The 21,282-nt window shown below is 45.5% G+C and overlaps 1 long non-coding RNA gene across 3 annotated transcripts in view; it reads left to right on the top strand.

Annotated features, from left to right (window-relative positions):
* The window catches only part of LOC125331078, a 62,343-nt gene that overhangs the window by 18,972 nt on the left and 22,089 nt on the right, over positions 1-21,282 (top strand). The window contains exons 5-7 of one of the 3 annotated variants that reach the window (XR_007205853.1): positions 64-9,661; positions 9,809-10,039; positions 10,627-10,759. This is a non-coding gene — a long non-coding RNA (uncharacterized LOC125331078). Of the gene's footprint in view, positions 1-63; positions 10,040-10,626; positions 10,760-21,282 lie in introns of all 3 variants that reach the window. The other 2 variants (XR_007205852.1, XR_007205851.1) reach the window with 2 other exon arrangements.

Raw genomic sequence — 21,282 nt, 5'->3', positions numbered from 1 at the left:
TCTGGACCTTATATAAATTATTCCAACAGCTGCAGCAATAAGATTTCCTGTGCTTCTCTGCAGGAGGGCTGTGGAAGTGGAGCAGAGCAGCCATTTCCAGAGAACTGTCCTGGGAGGACCAACTCTGGCATTTTGGCTGCTGCAAGTGAGCCAGAAAATCACCAGGAAGTGATATCCATCCCCTGGAGACACCATGGCCCATGCTGGTCATGGTACCAGTCCTCTTCTGGGAGCCTTGGGTTTTTCTTCAGAGCCCCTCAGCTCTCTGTAGTGTGGGGTATTGGGACCAGGAAGGTCCCAGTCTGGAGGTGGGAAGTCCTGCTGCCTCCCAGGGCTGCCAGCTTGTTCCAGTTCTGAGTCATTCCCTCTCCTGTTTGTTTTTGGTGTTTATTTATTTACCGCCGAGGCGTCAGCCCAGAGCAGGCTGACTGTGCTGAACTCCTTCGGTGGCCTGGTGGCTGCTGCCAGCTCTGTCAAAGCCCTGCAGTGCTGGGAGTGTTTCACCCAGAGCCAAGGGGGAGAGAATCATGTTCCTTTGAGAGCAACACCACCGCAAGCTCACATCAGAAGCGTGCTTGGCTCTAGGTAAAGAGTACAGCAGCACAGGGTAAACTACTTTCACCCTCCCCACAGAGCCCCTGGCTCCCAGATCTGCTCCCTGAACCAGCTGGGGGGTAGAAAAAGGTTAAGAGGCATATCCTTTGCTGTAATTATATCCTGTTGCTGGAGATATTGTGCTCTGCTTAAAGAAATCATCATAATGCAGCCTCCCGGAGAAGGTAATTACTGCGCATCTTCTGAACGGCTGCATGTGAATGTCTGCTCAAGCTGCTGTCAGCAGCAAGTTTCAACACATCTTACATACCAGGCATTTTACAGCCCTAGTTTTATTTGTTTTCATCATCCCTTGCCTTGTGCTTTAGTTTTCATTAATGGACCTGGGGCTTTTTTGTTTGTATTGGTTTTCTTTTCCTCTTTTTATTTCTCTCTCTCTTTTTTTTTTTTTTTTTTTTTTTTAAGGAGGCCAGAGTTCATGTCTTTGATGGATCATTTCAGTGGTGGCCACAGCTCTTATTTGCTGTGTTTCCATTCCTCTGTGGTGGTTTGAGGGGGACCATCTGGAAGATGTTGTTTCTGAGCCATTCCCATACGATAGGATCTGAGTGGGCCCTGGTTTCCTACACTGATCCCAGATAAAATGGACTATACCACCTCTGAAAAAACTTGGTGTCTCTCCACCTCTAGCTTAACTGCACAGATTTAAGCCCGTAAGACAACCTATTTTTCCTGTTGTACTTTCTGAGCTTCTCTCTCATGTTGAAAAAGGGTTGCTTAGGGATGTCAGACCGCTGAGCTTTCTGAAACCCATCACCTCCCTGCCTTGGTTGGCAACCAGTGCACATGTCACTGTGTGTGGTGGCTAAAGTTCTGGAGGGTCACAGCCTGGTCATTCTGTGCATGGGGATTGCCATGTCTTCAGAGCCTCATCCTTTGGCTTTGCAGGGACATGTGAGCCAAAGAGATGGGGCAATACCAAAGAGCCCTGGTTTGTCACACTAGGAGTGACCCATCTACTTTTTCTTTCTCAAAGGCACTTGTGCTTGCCTTTCCCCAGCACTGTGTGATTTGCCTTCATGTTGTGCATGTAGGGTCACAATGTGTGATCATGACATCCTGCACTGCTGTACAGACATCCTGTCCATCTCGTGGCCAGCTCAAGGGAGGATTTGAAACTACTCCTTGAATTCCCTCTTTGTGAAAATGGCTGAGGCTTACTTTTTCAATGCTGAAGCTGAATTATCTTAGTACCCTCACTGATTTATTGTTTGTGGCCAGTCTTTTGTGCATGCTGAGCATCTGCTACGTTGCATCGAGAGGTGGTTCCATCCTCTGTGATTCTTGGTGAAGCCTGAAAGGCAGTCTGGCTCCTGGAGGATGGAAGGTGCTGTAATAAATGTGAGCTCATAATGTTGTTGTTAAAAATAACAGGAGCTAAATTATAAAGAAAAAAAATCAATCTTATTCAGTCCTAGCCCAAGGGGGAAATGGGCATGAAGGATTGGGCAATCCTTCTGTAAGTTCTTTCTTTAGACTATATTTAAACCACACTGAGAGCCAGATTCTCAGCTGGTGTCAATTGTTATTGACTTCAGTGGAGTGAAGCTGGTTTACACAAGTTGAGGCTGCTAAATGCCAGTATTTGGATTAAGCTGAGGCAGCTGGAATCACTTTTGCAGAAACCTCTAGTGTGATGCTGGTTCAAAAGCTCTGAGCCCTCCTGAGTGCTTGAGCCATCAGTGCTTTTGGGATGTGAATGGCTATGAAAAGACCTTCACTTGGGTCAAAATTTTATCTTAGCTAGGTTCTGCAACTCTGATGTCTGTCATTTTTCTGTAGTCATTGCTTTAGATGGGCTTCTCTGAAAAACTCTGCAAAAACCTTTTTTGTTTGCTACTTCACTGGCATCATCTCCTGTCTAGACACTCTAATTATGAGAACCAGGGAGCATACAGTGTGATGTGTAGATAAACCTGGATAACTCCAAGGCAACCGTGTGCTGCTTCCATCCCTCCCTGACTGCTCTCCAAACTAGTTTTGCCCATTTGTTGTCTGTTCCAATATGAACATTAGCAAAGCGGAGGCTGTACAGTGTCACCTGGGCAATGTTTATTTGAATTTTGCATTCAGAAGCAAATGTTCCGAGCCATAGAAACAGAGAGGCAAACCTCAGATTGGAGTGGGATCTAGCAATAGTGGGTTAGCCTTCCCTACTTTTGTTTTTCAGTATGCCCAAAAACTCTCTTGATTAAATAAACAACCTCCCCTACCACCCTGTCAGCAGAATGCATTAAATCCATAAGCTGATTTGAGTAATTTTTGTGTACTTATATCCACTCTAATTCTCTTCTTATCTATGGACTTGTTTTTTATTTATGCCAGCACAGACTGTATCCAATCTCAAGCTCTATCTATTTCAGCAATTTTTTTTTTTTTGTAAGAGCATTCAAAGCTGCTGGTTTAAAAGGAGACCATCAAATAATCAATACATATAGAACATTGGAATGCATTTTATTGTTTCAGTTGCTGTCCACAGTATGTCACCTCCAGAAGTGTGTAATGAGAAGAAAAAAACCACTTTTTTTCTATTGCCCTTTTTTAATGTGTCATCTTTCCTGATTCATTGCTGTAACTGGTACCAGGGAGAATTGTCTGTAATACTTAGCAAGGCCACTGGGATTCAGACTCTTTCTCAAGTTTCTGCACTTGGAGTGCCACACGGATTTCCATGGGTCTCTGCAGGAACTGGGGCTCATGAGAATAATCTGTTTGCTGTGTTTTGACTCCAAATCAATGTGCTTTGAAGTGATAAGGAGGGATATTTTGTTTGCTTTTTGTTTTCTTGGTAGCAGCTTTTCAAAAGCACCATATTGATCCATGGGTGAAGTGCCACCACACAGCTCCTTTCCTCCAAGGGAGGCACTTTTTGCACTCCTGGTAGTGATATGGGTGAGTGAATGCTCTGGGATGTGCATTTAGGGTCCAGCTGTTTAAAGTCTGCATCAAAAATAATCTTTTTATGGGTCCTGGTAATGGAAACATGCCACGAGCATGGATGACTTGAAAGAAATTGATAATAGAGCAGGTTAATGGGTCACTTGGATGAACCTCCCAGCTTTGGGCTCTGATAGAAGCTGTTGAGTTCGAGCTGCACAGTGCTGCCTCTTTGGGAAAATTGCACAGGTTTAATTAGAATCTGTTTCTAAACAAATGGAAAAGCTATCTGAGTACTCTTCTTTCAGTGTAAGCTTGCGGTTTCATCTGAATTCACCTAGGGCACATCAGAGTGTATCTTTATAAAGAGCTGAATTTGGTGGCTGATCTATTGAAAGAGTGAATCTCCAATCCTGAGCCCCTGAAGTCAAACTCCAGGTGGGATTTCTAGACTAGTCTGTGTGGGGATGTCCTCAGCCTGTATCTAGCCAAATCTGAGACTCCAGATGGAGCTGTGACTCTAGGACTTTTCCCAAAGGAGTCGAGGCCAGATCAGCTCCAGTCCTGTATGGAAGTGGGAGCCCATCTTTCCACTCTCCAGCCTTTTCTACTCTCAGGCTGGTGATTTGTTTTGTGTTGGGTTGTTGACACTTGTTCATATCCCAGAATTCAGTGCATGCCCATGAACCCAAGGAGAAAGGAAGCTCCATATGAGGGAAACATACTTCTTTCCCTTCTTTTTTTTCCCCCCCATCAGTGTATCACCATGTTGCTGTGAATGGGTGCATGGGCATTGTGCTGCAATGGCTTCCTGCACCTGATCCAGCCCATAACCAGTTCTCCCATGCGCCAGGGTGACAGGGCCACATCATCCCTTCTCTGTGTTGATCTTTGGAATGGATGATCTTTTCTACCTTTTGCATTGCACTGCTACTAAACCCGCAGGAGCAGCGGGAAGCTGGTTGGCATTATTCTGTATGAGAGCTGTAGGAAGAGTAAGTTTGTGCTTCCTGCACTGGTTTGAAGGTAAGGGTGCCAGGCTGGCTATGCACTGAACGTCCCACTATGGTTATTTTACTCCTCTCCTTGCTGGGTGATGTTTCCACAGAATGCACTATAGCAGGCTTTGAACCAATTTGTTGTTCTTTGTTTATGATGAAATTAATTCACTTGTTTTATGTAAATGATCCATGAGATTGTTTACTTTGGCACAGGGATCCATGTGCTTTCTGAGATGCAAGGAATTTAGCTACTGGGAGCTTGTTTAGTTTGTTGCATTTGCAAAACAGATGGTGGAGGGGAAAATGTATGTGTGGGGAGGCTTTAGGACAGGATTTGGTTAATATTTGCTGCCTCTGTAGTTTTCTTTGTTGCTTGCTGGATGGAGAAGGATGGGTTTCCGTCACAGGGAGAAGAAAGACAACACATAATAACTGATATGTATTTTGCACACAGGGAAAAAGAAATATAATTTGGACTTGAGCTGTCATTTTGTGGGCATCTTTGACAAAGTGGAACTCCCAGTTTCTAGGGCTGGTGGAGATACAGAAGCACCATGGAGGCCTTGTACATTGACTTGGCTCTCTTCTCCTGACTCCTTTGGAGTCCCATGGGCCTCAGCACAGCTCTGAGGCATCTGTGATAGCATTGCTGTGCTGCTGCAGAGCAAAAGGAGGGAAATCTTCATGAGATGTGCGCCCCAGAACTGGCTGGAGTGGGGTGAGGCCATCCCCATAACACTGGGGTGTCCTTTCAATTAATGCATTTAGGTACAGCTCTCTGCTGAAGTGAGAAATGGATGTTGTCCTCAGTGGAACACTGAAGCAGAGAGTAGAGGAGGCAGGGCCCATTCAAGGTCCCACAGAGGGTGCCTGAAGGAGAATGAGGGCGGATCCCAGCTCTGCTCAGCCAACTATTTGAGCCTCATGTCAGGCGGGTTGTTTTGTAAAAGGCCAAAGTTTCTGTTTTCCAAGGGCCAAATTAGTGCCAAGTTGCAAGGGATGCCTGGGAGCTCTGCCATGTCCATTTGTGGTGGGTTATGCTTGCTGGGCTGTAGGCCATTGGGAGAAATGCCACTTTCCTCTGTACTTCCTAACAGAAAGGTTGTCTGTTCTCGTGGGTTCTGCCACTCCACGTTACATGTTTGGGGGAGGCTTGGCCAAAATCTTCTCAAGCCTTCATGTTCTTGTCTTTGGGTTCGTTACGGGTGGCAAGCAACTCCCTCTTTTCAAGATCCTCACAGGAAGGATCTTGGAGCGATCAGCCCCAATCAAACTTGGCATTTGCTCAGGGCAGGATCATATTCCCCTGCATGCCTCCGTGGATCTGGCAGGCAAAGAATCTGTCATCGTGTCTGATGACCTTGCCTGCAGTGCCAAGTGCCAAGAATGCCCCATGTTTTCTCAGGGTGGGGTGCTGTCCACCACCAATGCCTGGCAAAGCATGGTGGTGGGGTGAGCATGCGCTGGGATTGCTGGGCATTTGCTGGTGGGCTTGGTGGGGGTGGAGCCCACATGCCACCACCTGGTTATTTTGGGCAATGGACTGAGCTGCTGAGCTGGATCTTTCACAGCTTCATCCAATCTTCTGGCCCTACAGAAATATTTCTCGGACATTAATGCTTTGCCTATCTAGGTGTCGTGTTTCTGAGAGACCTCTATGCTTCCCAGGATGAGCCCAAGTGTATAGGCTTTTACCTTTCTTCAAATCTCAGAGCTGAAGGGCTGTGGTTAAAGGTGCTTGAGCATTTTGCAAGCCTCCACTGACAGAAGGATGGCTGTCTTGCGGGTCAAACAGTTTTCTGTCTGCTTATTGACCTTGTTTTTACCAAGGCTAAATGGATATTGGTTACAGATGCTGCTGAGGCAAGTAGGGGCTTTATTAGCAACCATTTAACCCTTGTCCCTTTTAGATATTTATGAGCTTCGGAAGTCTCACATCTCTCTAATTTCCATAGGAAGAAGTTGAGGCATAATGAGTTGCAGTGGTTTGTCCCAAGCAAGTCTAACTAAAAAAGTGCTTGAAATTCAAATTTCTTTTTAATTAGTCAGATTCTTGATCAGAATGTCCTTCTGTTTCTGGTAGTGGAGCCTGCTGGCATCTGTGTGAAAAGAGAGGGCATCCTGGCCAAATGGGAATTACCAGGAGCATGCAGTCTTCCTTCTCCTAGTGTGCCCAAAATGAACAAAGAATTGGTTGGAGCAGGAACAAACCGTTGCCATGGATGAACCAGCTATGGAGAATAACAGAGGTCAATGAGCAAGATGACTTCTGCCATACGTGTGTAGCATCTGTGCCCCGTTGCAGGGTGTGCCTGCAAGGTGAAATGTAGCCTCCAGGCAGCACCTCGGAGCCATGCTCTCCAGGATAGGCTGGATTTTGCCTGGCTTTGTGTGTAAGTGTGGTTGCCAACACCTGCACAAAGCAAAGGCAGAACAGACCTGAAGAGCAGCATCTGGTACCTGTTTGACCATGGCAGGGTGCATGGCCAGGTGAAGCTGTGAGCAGCAGCAGCACTGAAGGTGAAAATGACACTGACAGGATTTTCTACTGGGCTGCAGCCCTGTGTGTCTTTACTCTTCCCCCATCCTGTGTTGGAGCCCAATCTTTCTCATAATTGTCCACCTGGATCAATTTATAGATTAAGTCCTGCAGCCAGCTGTAGGAGGCATAGATGTATGGCACCATGCAGCATGTCCAGGAATGGCCTGGCCTGCTCAGTGGGTCCTGCCTGCAGTCCTATGCTCTTCCCAAACTCTATTTGCAATGCAGGTAAACTGTAAACAGGGGACTAGGTGTAAGAGGAGGGGGGTACACCAGTGTGTCTGCATTTTCCTGCCTCTTTGCAGGCTTTTCAATGAAAGACAAAATAGTTGCATGCCCCTTGGTATTATAGGTTTGCAGTTTCCCTCTTGTAGATTTTAGATGTGGATCACAGCCCTGTGTTGGTAGACACTACACAGACAGCTAAGGAGGAGACCATCCCTGTCAAGTTTTGGGACTAGATACCATATAAAAGGCCAAAACAGGATAGCTCGTGGGTGGAATAGAGCTGGAAGGAGAAAGTGACAGTGCAGGGGAAGGATGTAGTGGAAAATCAGGAATTGCACCTTGCAACTAGTCTAACCAGGACCCTAGGGGAGAAGGTTTCCAGGTGTTGTGGAAGCAGCTTTGCACACTTTTATGGGGTGGTGTTTGGCAAAGAGCTAATTCTCAAAATTTGTTGCATGACCACTCACTTAACCACTGATTAGTGAGTGATGCAGGACACTACCACTGCTGTTCATGGGAAGAGACAGTTAGAAAGGGAGTAAAAGGTAGTCTATAGGAAAGGAGATAATTTCAGGAATCCCTGGAAAGTCCTTGCCTTGGCTGGCCATTTCAGACCTTGTGCACTCTCTGGCCTGTCCTTTTGGCTGCAGTGCCTGTTGTGGTGCCACTGTAAAACCACTGGTGTGTGCACTTTGGGGACTCTTGTGGTCGGACAGGACAGGGCAAGACGTTTATTGGGAAGGGTAGGGGTGAGGAGGACAAACGCACCAGGGAGGTATGGTAGGTTGGTAAGAGAAAGGCTGTGGGTCCTGCATAGATTTAAGTTGAAAACTACTTTGTAATCTGGTTGTGCAAGAGTGTCTGGGGCAGAGGGGATGTGTGTGATGGACAGGAAGGAGGGGTGCCTGCGTGTGTGCATAAGGAAGTACCTGCAGCAGCTGTTGTAATTGTTTTAATAAAGGAACATTTCCCTGAATTTCTCTTTTGGCACCTGAGGGCCCTTCCCAGGATGCCCTTGCTGAAACTGCTGTTTGATTTCCAGGGCAAATGCAGTACACACACACAGAGCCCCATCTTGTTCATGCAAACCCACAATCCCATTAGGACATGGCTCCTCTTCCTTTTGGTAACAGGGAAGGGGGGGGTGCGGGGGTTGAAATAATGACAGAGATGATTATAATTAATATTTTTTTATGTCTGAAGAGTGAAAGTCCTGCCCAAGTCCCCCAGCTGAGCACAAGCCAAAGTGCTAAATCCCTGTAGGGGTGTGTTTTATTACTGACGCTCTGCATGTTGAGGCTGGTCGCGGGGTCTGATGCTGTGCATGTGGAATTCTTGTGGCTCTTTTCCATTGTGCCAATGAAAAGCAGGATCCCATCCGTATAATAAAAAGGAAACTTGAAGGTTTCCACGCCTACATGGAGGTGAATGCTTGCAGCATTAGTGTTTTAATTAAGTGTTTTACCTTTGCATGACTTTTCTGTATGATCACATTGCAAGCCATGAAGCAGATATTACCAGGGTCGGAATATGATGGGATTCTCAGTGGCCCTTCCACAAAAGGTTTTGGCTGCTCCTCTGTTAGGCTGGTCTGCACCTGGGTTGCTTTATAGTCTCGTAATTCTTCATTGGGCAGTGTGTGCTGGGTTTGATTCATCCCTGACCGTTCCTCTTTCAGGAGCAGGGCTCTGCCAGGATCATGGGGACTGGGAGGCACTGATTGCTTCCTGATCCTCCCTTGACCAGCTGGGTGATCTCAAACAGGTAGCTTGCTCCTTAGGACTCCTTTTGTCTGTGTGCCTGATGTCACACACAGATGGAAGGCTGAGCTGGGTATGGAAGTTGTTCTTAGCCAGGCTGTCTACACAGTGTAGTAGTGAGGCAGCTGCTCTTCCCAAATCAGTACAAAGCCGCATCCTGCAAGAGCTGATCGCTTCAGTGGGCTGAAAGAAACCCTCAGCACAGGTTGGACAATGGACAGGAGAATGTGGCTCCCTATGTGACACCTGAGAGGTGCCTTTAACTGGGAGTAGTAGCAGTACTGGCAGCAACCCTGCAAGCTTTCAAAGATCATCTGAGCCTTTTGGATGTGAACATGTGGAGAGCTCCAGGAGCATTGGTGACCTGAACTGAGTTGTACCTGTGCAGCTCTTGGTCGCTTAAAGCAAATTTCAACCATCAGAGTACATGTGTTGCTCCCCTGAGAGAGAGGCTGTCTGGACCCAGTCCCCAGGAGCTCCCAGCCATCCCTTTTCTCTGTCCTCCCCATAAAGGAGGGGTGTGTTGTCTCTGCTATAGCTGTGTTTCTCTTGCTACCACAGCAGGTGAAAGCCTGTGGGGACACAGGCCCACAGGTGGCAGCTCACAGCTTCTGCACCCAGCTTCAGCCTTGTCTCAGGTAAGGAGGAGGATGTTTCCTTATGAAGTGACTCAGTGTTTTTCCCTTTCTATCAGCAGAAACTCCACCAGGAATAGGCTGAGCCATGCCAGCCTTGGTGGCTGCTCCTGCTGCTCCAGGATGGGTGTCTCTCCATCTCCCATACAGCTGGCCCATCTACTGCTGTTGCTCAACCTCCTCCTTTCTGCCCTTTTGGAAATGATGTGGACAAAACCAGCCTGTAAGTCTGTTCAGATTGTGAGCTTCAGTGCCTGACCCTGGATCTCCAGTCTGTACTTGCAATACCTGCAACTCCGACGTGATCTGCCATCCAGGGGTGAGATGCTTTGGGCTTTGAACTTCACACCCCAAAAATACAGTCAGGACTGTTTGACAGAGGTATGAGGTTTTCTCTGAAATTTTATTTATTATTTTCACTGGATTTTTTTTACCTGGCAACTCCTCTTTTTTCTTTTCTTTTCCTCACCCCCAGAAGAGCATGCTCAGCAGCTAAAGGAGAAAGCTGGCTGGAGTAGGCAGACTGTGAGCAGTGTAGGAGCTGCCAGGAGAGAGGAAGGGCAGCAGGATGGCTGTGACAGAGCACACGTGGCTCCTGCCCTCAATTAGCCTGTGTGGCTATCACTGTTGAAATGAAAGCACAGCAGGTCTCCAAGGAGTTCTCTCGTGGGTCTTGCTGAACTTATAAGCTGGGGCCACAGTATAACTTAATTTCCTGAAATGTCAAGTGGCATGTACTGGCTGCCTGCTCTATTGGTGTTGGGGGTTTTTTTTATGAACACATTGTACTCCCATTTCCTGCAAAAAAATTCCTATCAGTGTTTGATGATTGCTTAATAAGAGAAATCAGTAAGCGCACGGAAAGTTCACATCCTGCAGATGAATATAATGACTGTAAGCTTCTGAGTTGCCAGGGATTGGGGTTTTTTTGGTTGTGGTTTGATTTATTTGTAATTTCATCCTTCCAGCCAAGAACACTGATGTGAAGCTGTATCCTGCAAGTGCTGAGACCATTGGTGAACTGTAGGAGGCCTTCAGCAACCACCAGCCTTACTCCAGAAGGAAAGGGTAGAATTTCTTGGATGAGCAAGCTGGGAGAAGGTATATCAAACTGGGAAAAGTAACAATATTGAGGATGAAACTGTCATGCCTTTATACCTGTCTTGTGATACACTGTGGGTTTTGTTTGATTTTGAAGCAGGCTTTTATAATCGTAGTGTGGGTGTGAACTCCTAGGAAGGTGACTGTAAGGCGTGCAGGCAAGCCTGACGGATCCCAAATGGATTTGTTGTTGTTTTTTATATCTGTTTCTAGACAAGCCTTTGTATTATTTCTTCTTAGGTGTGATTTCTGAGTCCTGTTGACTCTTTATTCAAGAGCAGTCTTTTATAATTTTTGTGTGAGCTAGCAGTCTTTTAGACTTGGAGGCATTGCATTTATAGGGACCCTGAAAGAAAATTTAAAAAGCCTTTTCTTCATGATAATTTTCATTACTAACTCTAATACTCCTCTGTCTAGAGCTTTCCCAGTTCAAAGTGCTGTGCAGTCTATCAGCTAACTGTGCAGCCCTGGTAAATGGGAGGCAAATAAAACTCCCTGCTGTCTGTAAGGCTTTTGAATTTTTTGTAAGTCTCTCAGCATGGTGTTGAGCAGGGAGCCACTGAGAGCCACCCATTGGGAAATACTTGGCAGAGGGACTGGCTGACAATTTAGACCATCTGAACACATGCCTGAAAGGAAAATCTTGTCTTGTAGTGACTGTTTGCTTTCCACATGTCTCTTGCAATTTGTGTCCTCTCCCAGCTCTGTTTCATGGTTCTCATCTCCTTTCCTCGCACAAGACCGTGGTTTCCCAGGCTCTGAGGGCGAAAAGAACTAGCCAGCAATTGTAATGGAAACCCTTGCCTGATTAGGTGTCAGGAACATATTGAAAATAATGCAATTTTTATGCCACTTCCTATATTTTAGAAGCTGAGGGCCAGTAAGAGAGAAATTGGTCAAGAAAAATAAAAAAATCCAAAACATAAGGAGCATTTTAATCCTTAAATGATAATTAGCCTTGGTCTGGAGCTGAGGAGTGCACCAGCCTTTTTGAGGAGGAGCAAAGGATATTTTCTCATCACGGCACAGGCATATTCTTTGTTTGGTTCCTTCCTATCTCAGTGCCTTACATATCCCATATGCACGAGTATCATCTGACTACAGAGTAATGTCTTAGTTCCCTAAATATTGGAGGATATTAAGACACTGAGGTAAATGGACCTTGGCCTAGGGTACTGCCTGTTGCAGAGGGAAGATTCATTAATTTTTTGTTGATGGGTCCTGGCCTCACCCCTTTGTGTGTATGTGTGAACACTCCTGGATGTAGAAAGCACTAATGTCTAATCATGTTCCACAGAAGATAATTTGAGATGATCAAAAAAAGCGTTCTGTTTACTTATTTTTAAGGAGTTATAATGCCAGCAGGCACTTCTAAGACTGTAAAGCTTAGACAAGGTGCTGTGAAAGAGGAAATATCAGTCAAACCCCAGAGTTTTGGGTATAGTCATGTGACTGTCCCACTGTTTGCAGCTGTCTTCTGGCTGTTCAGTCCCCTTTTTGACTCAAGGGGAGACTCTTTTTACTGTCATAGAGGGTGAAGGATGCAGTGATTGAGGGCTTCATGCCTGGCCAGTGTGACGGCAATGGGGTGTAAATCCATGTACCTCCTTACTAATATGGCTGTTACTTTGCATTAATCTGGCTACTCTCTCTACCCAAATTTCTGTTACAATGGGCTATCCAAACCAAGGAAAGAGAATTTTTGCCCTTCACAGATAAACTATTTCCTTGGGGGCCTAGCCCCATTGGCATCCTCTGCCCCAAATAAGTTGGAATCAGCTCTTGGTGGGAGAAGCCAGCTGAGGTCATGCACAAGCACTGCAAGAGGCTTCCCTGTCTCCTCACCCCAAAGGGCCAAGATATTTAGACAGCTGCCTCACTATGAATGGGACTCTCTGGCAAAAGAATTAAGCAAAGATTAAAATCAGTTTTAGCTGCTAAATGTGTGCTTTGCACAGCATTTAGCAGCTAAAAGTCTAATTATCTTTGAACTTATGCACATGGTTTTAGATGTGATGCACACAAGTTGCTATTTTTTTTATTTTGTCTACAAGGAGCTGGAAATCAGGATAAAAATGAGATCCTGGTGTCAGTAAGGGCACAATTTTGTGAGTAGGCTGGAGGCAGTGCCCAGTCTGCAGGGAAGTAGGGCACCTGCTGAATGAGAATAGGTTAAAAAACCGCTTTAACACTTGTCATTTAGACTCTCCTGTTTAATGGAAGTTCATGCTCTTGATTAAGGAAATGCAAGTGTGCATGAAGGTAGGAAAATGAGACTGCTCTGACAGAAAGCCAAGCTCCTAGCTGGAGGGAAAATTTACTCTGGATATTGATGCTTGCAAGACACAGAGAGTGAAATCTGGGAGGTGAAGAGCACTGTAAGACCTACATAGGTCACTGCAGAGCAAGTCAGATTGAGTTTTAGAAAGTGCTGCAGGGAGATAAGGAGGAATTTGATGCTGAGTTGCCATAAAATAGGGAGAGGGGGCTCCATGTCTCCTGTGCAGCCTGGGTGCTTTGGAAACCTGCTCAAGGCTCAAGATACCCATGTCAATGAAAACACAGACAATGGGAGGAGGTAACAGGGCTGATAAAATGTTGGTGCCATTTAAAAACCCTTTAGGGAAGCAAGTAAGTATTGCCAAATGGTGATCAAAAATCCTGGATCTTCCCATCCAGCATGAGCCAAATCATGACATAAGACAAACTTTTTTCAGTTTGGTTTTTTTTTTTTAACTTCAACTTTTTTTAACCTTTAGATTACCCTTAAATTATATTTCAAGCTTCTTTCTTAACCATAAAGTATGCAATTGGTACAGAAACAGGTCTAGGAATCAAAAGTGAATTTTTCATACAGCCACTGAAGAAGGGCTGATTGGAAGCCTTTTCTTGCATAGCCTTTTACACAGTTGAGGACATCCCGCTTGCTCCATTTAATCAGCTCTCCCCTTGCCTAAACACCCCAGGTCGTGTGTTTGCTGGAGATGATGTTTCCCATATTTCTGATTTTTCCCTGGACTCTGTGATCTGTCCACATATTTTTTGAAGGGTGAGTGAGGCTACAGGCAATCCACCAGTCGAGAGCTTACCTGTGCTGAGCAGGCAGGAAGGATTCCTTTACAAGCATAGTATCTTGCACTGATTTTTACTAATTAAACCCCCCCATCCCCAATTTTCACAAATGATCAAGATAATTTTGACTTTTGGTCTTCTCTTCTATATAATGTCAGCTCATCTTAGCTTTGTGTGGCCTGCAAAAGTGGTATACACATTGTCAATTAATTAATGTGATTTTCTTTATTAAACTATTGAATGGAACTAATTTCCAGGATCAAGGCTGTCAAGCAGACCACTCAAGACGATGCAACTTATGGAATGCTTATCAAGTGTACCAGTTACAACACTTTTGCTCTGTTTAGGAGATTAAGAGTTCTCTTTCTCCTATTCTTTCTGTTTCATGTGTTTTGTGTTGCAAAGCATCTCATGAAAAAAAGTTGGTAGAAAGTAGTGGTTAAAGAGCTGTCTTGGGTCCGGAGTTCAGACCTTCTGATATCAGGCACAGGTAGAGTCACAGCCTGACCTGTCACAAACCTCTGCAGCTTGTCATACCTCTGTTTTGCCATGTGTAAGGTGTTGATCAATAAAGTTAGTTCTGTTAGCATTGGTGAAGGTTCCTATATTGATGTCAGAGAACCAATGCTATGAAAAGGCCAGATTCAAGAACATGTCAATGAGAAATTTTTGCTTCAGTGATGAGCCAGGCATGAATTGTAGGACAGTAAGACTATGATTTATGAAGTAAAATGTGTGGATTATTCATTTGAGAAACCCATTAAGGGTTAGTAACATTACTTAACAGAAGAAACATCTCCAGCTCCAGCAGCTTTGATTTGAAGGTATCAAGGGAAAACCAATTTCTTTTAGCAATTTAACAATGCAAATAGGTTCTAAGGTGATGATGAGAAGATGAATATGTTACCCAGAGTAGAACGGAGCAGCAGCAAAGCATTGGTGTGGCAAGGTTCACAAAAGGCAACTTTGAATGACAAACACCAATTTGGGCAAGAGGCTTTCACTCCGAGCCAGCCAGGAGAGATTAGAGATCCACAAAGGACATGTTCCTGATGATTCCATTGCTCTGTCCTTATTTCCATGGCTCTGCTGGTTGCCTACCACCTTGGAGAGGTGCTGCAGGCACTTCCTAGTGGGCTAATGTCATTGGTCAGAGATCTCTATGTATGTAAAATCTGGGAGAGATCCATACCATCCCTGCACAACTGATGTTTGTAGATGATGGGTGAGGCAGTGATGTCTCAGGGAGCTACACTGCCTTGGGCTATGATCTCATAAGTTAAGCAGGGTTGGGCCTGTTTGTTTTTGGATGGGGACTTAGAAGGAGAAGTTGATTGCTACAGTCAATTTGACTTGGTAATTCAGAAGGTGGTGCTCTTCCCCCTGGGTAGCACAGGTTGACATGCCAGAGTTATTAGGCTCACCACAGCTCCTAACCTTTTGGAAAAAATGTAAGCCCAACACCCTCATCTTTCCAGAATGAACATCACGGGACTCCTGCTATTACCCCAAAGTCCAAACCAAATTCCATCTCAAAGCAACCACACCATGCAGATGGAGATCCACCCTGCCTTTTCAGGAGGATGCAGCAGACTTTGCTTTCCCTGCTGGGTCACATTGTACCTCCAGCTGAACCGCTGCAGAGCTTGGGACAGATGGCAGCAGTACTACTGGGGCAGACAGCAAATGCCCTCTCAATGTGTGCAAATGTCCTCACTGTAAAGGGACTGTTTAAATGGGAAGTGTTTCCCCACCAATAGGGGTTTTGGAAGTCTTGGTCATATCTGGTTTGAGCAGTAGCCTCCTTGTGCTGCACGTGGGCTAGCAGCTGGAGCTCTGTTTTGCCTTTGTCTTTTCCTACTGCAGCACAGTGCTAGGCTCTCACAGCACAGGAACACTCTGCTGCCCACTGCCCTCTTAGAGGGACAAAAAAAATTTTCTTAGCTGTTTTGCACACCTCTTCATATTCCACTGTGGCTACTTGGGCCAAATTCTGGAGTGAGGTAAGTTATTTAGCAGCATGTAGGTGTAAAGTGCAGCAATTTTCTGTTCTGAGTGGGTGGTAAGGTAGGGGTGCAGCAGGAAAAGCAGCAAAGAGGGATGGCATTAGATAACATGCTCTCTGTGCCGAGGGCTTCTGGGAAGGGAGCTCTGGTTTCTTTGGCCATGTCTAAAGGCAGGTTTGCTCAGTATTTGTTTGTTTTCTAAGCTGTGAATGTGCTTGTGTGTATTCTTTTTGGTTTAGCTTAAACCTTTCCTAATTCTGTTAGCAGAGATAAATCTCCCTGAACCACAAGTAAGTGTCTGCACGGGAGTTTGCACGAGCTGAATTAATTCTGCGTGAAATTCTGCAGGGTGCCCTTGTGTGGGTAAACACAACCTCACGTCCCTTCCAGCGTCCTTGGCTTTCACTGCTGTGCTTTGCCTGCCTGCTCTCCCCTCTTGGCAGGGGAGGTCACATTGAAGCTTCTTATTTTCAATTTCCACAGGAAAATAAGCTAATCCCCCTTCACCACCATGGTGACCTTACAGGAAAAGGGCTGAGTGAACCCAAATTGGGCTCTCTGTGTGGGGTCTGTCAAGAAAGGCTCCCTGAAGGGCTCTGTGCCAGCAGGACCATGTCCCTGACCTAGTGGCATGGAGAAAGAGGGGTTGCTCCCAGTACTAGCCCCGCTGCTCTGTCCTGGCACAGCACAGTGGGAGAGGCAGCTGGGCTTAGCTCAGGATTTTGCATATTCTTTACCATGCATGTCCTGTCTTGACAGTATTTATGCAAATTTTTAAGTAGAGGAAAAAGCTGTCACGTAAAACAAAAAAATTCATCTGAAGGCCAAATATGTAGGTTGGTTGGCTTCTGTGTTTTCTTTTTTTTTTTTTCCCAATTAAAAATAAGGTAACCTATAAAACGACGATCTAGTTTAATATCCTCATTACATGTTCCAGGCAGTATCTGAGTCACACCGTTTGCACTGTGCTTTGTACCCCTGCGGGGGATGTAAAAGCTCCATTTTTAGAATATTCCTAGGTCCACCTCAGTCAGATGTGCCAGGTGAGAGTTCCAGGGTGCAGGATTGTGGGTAGTGAAAGTGAATTCTCTCAGGATACCACTGCTGTCAGGACAGGACAGTATTTGAGGTAATTGGTTTGGGTGGTCCTGTCCTTGCAATCTATGTCACTTTTTAAGTGGAAACACACCTGAAGTCAAAAGAAATTCCCAATGGATTGTGTTGTCCTTATTGTTATTTCTGGCTAGTGGAACTCCACTGAGTTTAATTCCCACCTAGTGCAAAGACCCATCGCCTTTAATTAACATCGAAAAACACTTATAAGGAGCAACAAAAGGAGCTGCTGGAGGATGTCTCTTCTTCAGCACTGGAAGAGCTGCTGCATGTTCTCATGTCATGAGCAGCCAATTCTCATCAGCATGGGTATTTCTTATGCAGGTAGGGGTCTTCTGGCTTTACTGGGCCATTTCACCTGGGTGTGTCTGCAGAGATAACTAGTAAGGTGCTCGGTGGTTAATGCCAACTGTGATATTGGGTTTTGTGATGCAGATTCTTGTTTGCTAAGAGCCAGAGTAAACCAGACTTGCCTCCTGGGATCTACATACCACAATAGCCCAGAGATCACAATTGTGGAGACTTCTTTTCCTGAAGACTCAAGGTCACAGCTGAGGTACAGCAATCCAATAATTTATTGCTGATCAGCTCACAGCCCCCACTATGAGCCACAGTGCCAAACCTGCTTTTCACATAACTAAGAGCATTTGCAATGAGGGTTACTTCTACCCAGCTCATATAATGTGCCTTCATCTGTGGGACAGCACTTGTGAGCCTTTTCCACCATTGCAGCATCATGAAACACAAGGCTGAATGTTATCTTCACTTTAGAGCACTTTGTACAAGACAGGAAGGGGCTGGAAAAAGGGATTCTCCTTTGGGCTATAGATCCCCCACTTGCTGTATCTCCATACCCCTCCCAATGTGGTGAGCTCCAAGGACTTGGCAGATATCAGCCCTTTTTCCACTAGAATTGCAGTTTTCTCCTTGGGCTGTGTCTAAATTTCCTTGGCATGGAGGGAAGAGCTGACGTTACCACCACTCCAGGGAATGCAGTACCGTGGAATTATTACCTTTCAGATATGCTATACGGATACACTAGGAAACCTCCATTCTTTCCTTCCTTAAAAATACCTGGCTCTAGTTACTGCGTTTGGAAGCTGTGGGTCTCTGACTCTCATGGTTTGCCTGTTAAGGTGACAGCCTGCAGTAAATGTCATGGCTCACCAATACCAGAAATCTCAGCCTCCCAGCCCATTTCTGTGTCTGGCATTGGGGTGAACCAGCCAGACTCCACCAAAAAACAGCTTGCAGGACTGCTCCCATAGGGCAGCACAACACTGGTGTTTGGCTTCCATGTGCCCCTTGCAGCCCTTCTGTGCCATCCTAGACCTTGTGCCCTTGGCTGTACCCTGCCACCACCCTCCTCCTGCAGGCCTTGCAGCACAGCCCTTCAGTGCCAGGCAGGATAATCATCGCCTTCGTGAGCTGCCACAAAACTCCCAAACTATTTTAGGTGTGTTGACTTCAAGCACGCACACAAGCAACTATTGTGTCTTATGGCCACAAGGCCAAGTGCCACACGTTGTGGGCATGGCCATTCTGCTCCAGAGCCAAGCTGGCCCTGGGCAGTCTCAGCAGGAGATGTTCTGTATTACCTGTCCTGGGAGGCTGGGAATTGCTCCCTAGGCTGGGTGCCATTAGCGATACAGATACAACCTTTACCTACTAACTGATGAAATTGCTTTTCCCAGTGCAGGGGTATACCTGCATGCTATTAGCATTAGAGATTTCAGGTTCCAGACCTGCTGCTGACTTCAACGAGTCTTTTGTAACATTATTTGAAATATTGTCTGTTGGATTTTTTTTTTTCCATTGGAAGTTGACAGTTGAAATTTCTTTTTTGTTTAATGCCTAAAAGTTTTCCTTTACCTGATTTGCCCTCTTCCTCTCCTAAAACATATGCATGCACAAAAAAATTTGACTTCTGGAGTCTGGATGCTTTCCTAATGCATTTAATAGCACCAAGGACATGAAATACTGTAGTGAGTCCTCTGGGAAACCTACAGTTAGTGGGATGAAAATACCTTCTGTAAATGATTGAGCTCATGAAACAGTGTGAGTAATTAAAATGCTGTGCAGGACAGCTGAAAATCCTTACAGGATTATCAGTGAGACATTGTTTAAAAGATGTCCTTGGGTTGGACAGTGCAGCAACATTGAGTGCAAGCAGCACTCAGAGCTCCTGCTGAGAATGGAAGGTGGCAGATACCTGGTTAGTCTTCTGTTTCTTTCATTTTTATCCTTGCTGTTCCAGCTGAGAGGAGCTCTTCATTGCTTATTTATTTCATCCCAGGAGGTCTGCAGATTGATTGACTGGTTGTTGGGGGATTTTTTTGTCTGTTTGTTTGTTGTGGTTTGTTTCTTAAACAAGTCTGTAATGATGGTTGTGAGGGCAGAGCCAGGGAAGGGACAGCTTTAAAAAGTTCTCTGTATATCTACTTGTGTGGTGGTCTTAGTGTGTGTGTGCATATTGATCCTATCCCAGGATAGGCACCAAAGAGCTGTCCACAGACCTGGTTAAACATTTAATAACTAGCTGCAGTTTCCATGTCTTGTTTCCAAAGGCATTTTAGTACCTGAAGATGCCTACAGAGCTTTCAAAGGGCCTTAGCTCATTGGATATCCAAATTGCTGTGACTTTGATGAGATTGCTATGTTTACCTTTATCAGGATTCTTAGAAAACTCCTCTAGGAGTCCATTTGCCATGCACCCAAAGTCCTTGTGAAGTTTAATCAGGCTTTGTTTTTTGTTTGGTTGGTTTTGTGCCTGGAGCTGCACTTCCCGATGTGGCAAGTCCTGCCCATAGAACATAGTCCTGCTGCATAGAACAGCTTCAGAAATGGCAAAGGCTGAAAGGTGCTCATGCACTGTGATAACCTGTTGGACAGGATTGAAAAGGACAGTGACAGGTTATATAAGTGAGCAGTGGATAATTTACTTTGTGAAGATGTTTAAAACTCACCATTGTTTTGGGCTCATGAGTGGAAGTTTATTATGGTAAACTTGTTGGAGGGTAAGGTCACATTTTTGTTTCCTGGGTGAAAAGTGAGGCCAGACAAATACAGAAATACAGTTACAAGCTCAGTTAGTAGATGTCGGCGTCCTTTCGGATGTGGGGTGACATGATGGGTGTGGGCTGGAGGAGGAGTATGAAAACGGAAATGATTTGCACACAGGAGAGGCCTGGAGTGAATTTGAGTTGAGGAACTTTGCGGGGAGGACAGGAATGAGAGAAAGGGAAAAAGAAAGGAAAAAATAAATTTTCCTTGATTGGGTGAAGGTGATGGGACTGGAGGAACTGGTGGGAAGATGTGTTTGAGTCAGACCTGAGCCATGCATGAGGGCAAGGGGGAGCTGACTTGGGTACAAAACAGGTTAAACAAGGACACATGGCAAGAAGGTAGGAAAGGGAAGGGGAGTTGAAGGTTGGGAAGGTTGAAGGTGAGTCCAGCTTGACAATGGGGGTGAGATGGCAAGCAGGCCTTTCCTTTTCCAGAGGCAGTTGCTTATGAATACCCATTATGTCTGGTTTTATCTCTCTGCAAGGAAGCTTTCCAAAAGCATGAATAATACCTTATTAGGTAGAGGGTAAAGCCCCTCCTTTTCATCCTGCTTTAATTCATGCTTCCTCTGCCTTGCTGGCTGCCTTGTACATGGTGCTGTTAGAAGTGCAATTATCATTCTTCCTGGTTGGGCGGTATGAAGGGCGTAGCCTCTCACAGTATCTCCTGGAGGCTTATTACTCAAGAGAGAGGAGCTGTGCACGAGAAGCCAAATTAAACTGAGCAAAGAGGAGGCTGTTTCCACCGCAGGGATGGAACAGATTGTTTTGCTGAAGACCAGGTCAGGAGCTGGTCCAGGGGAGAATGTAGCTGGAAGCCTGCAATGTAGGGAGCTTGCACCATGGAGACGAAAGGCAGAACACTGTGGTTCTTTGTGGCTTAGCCTGCTTCCCTCCCTTTTGTCCGCTGCTTTACGGATGTGGGATTCTGCTTGACAGTGGAATATTGTCCTGCACAGACTTCAAGGCTTCGAGTTGTAAAATTGTGACCCTCTTCCTCTGGTTTTCTTCAGGATCTTGACTGTTGCTTGTTAGAGCAGACAGACCTAGTTTAAAGATCCCAAGTCATGGAAAATGCAGTGCATCCTTGAAAGAACCACCTTCTCCCTTCCTTTTTTAAAAAGCATCACTTTTCTCAGCATGAATTAATCTGTTTTTTAGCTGTCTCTTACCATTGCATTACCATTGTTTTCCCTCTACTTTTTGGCAAGAGTGCCTTACACACCACTCAGTGGTCTGCTTTGAGGGGCAAACAGTGTCTCCATCT

The sequence above is a fragment of the Corvus hawaiiensis genome, chromosome 10 (genome assembly GCF_020740725.1).
Source record: "Corvus hawaiiensis isolate bCorHaw1 chromosome 10, bCorHaw1.pri.cur, whole genome shotgun sequence".
NCBI lineage: Eukaryota > Metazoa > Chordata > Aves > Passeriformes > Corvidae > Corvus > Corvus hawaiiensis.
The sequence above is the reverse complement of the archived record's forward strand: the minus strand, read 5'-3'. Positions and strand labels throughout refer to the sequence as shown.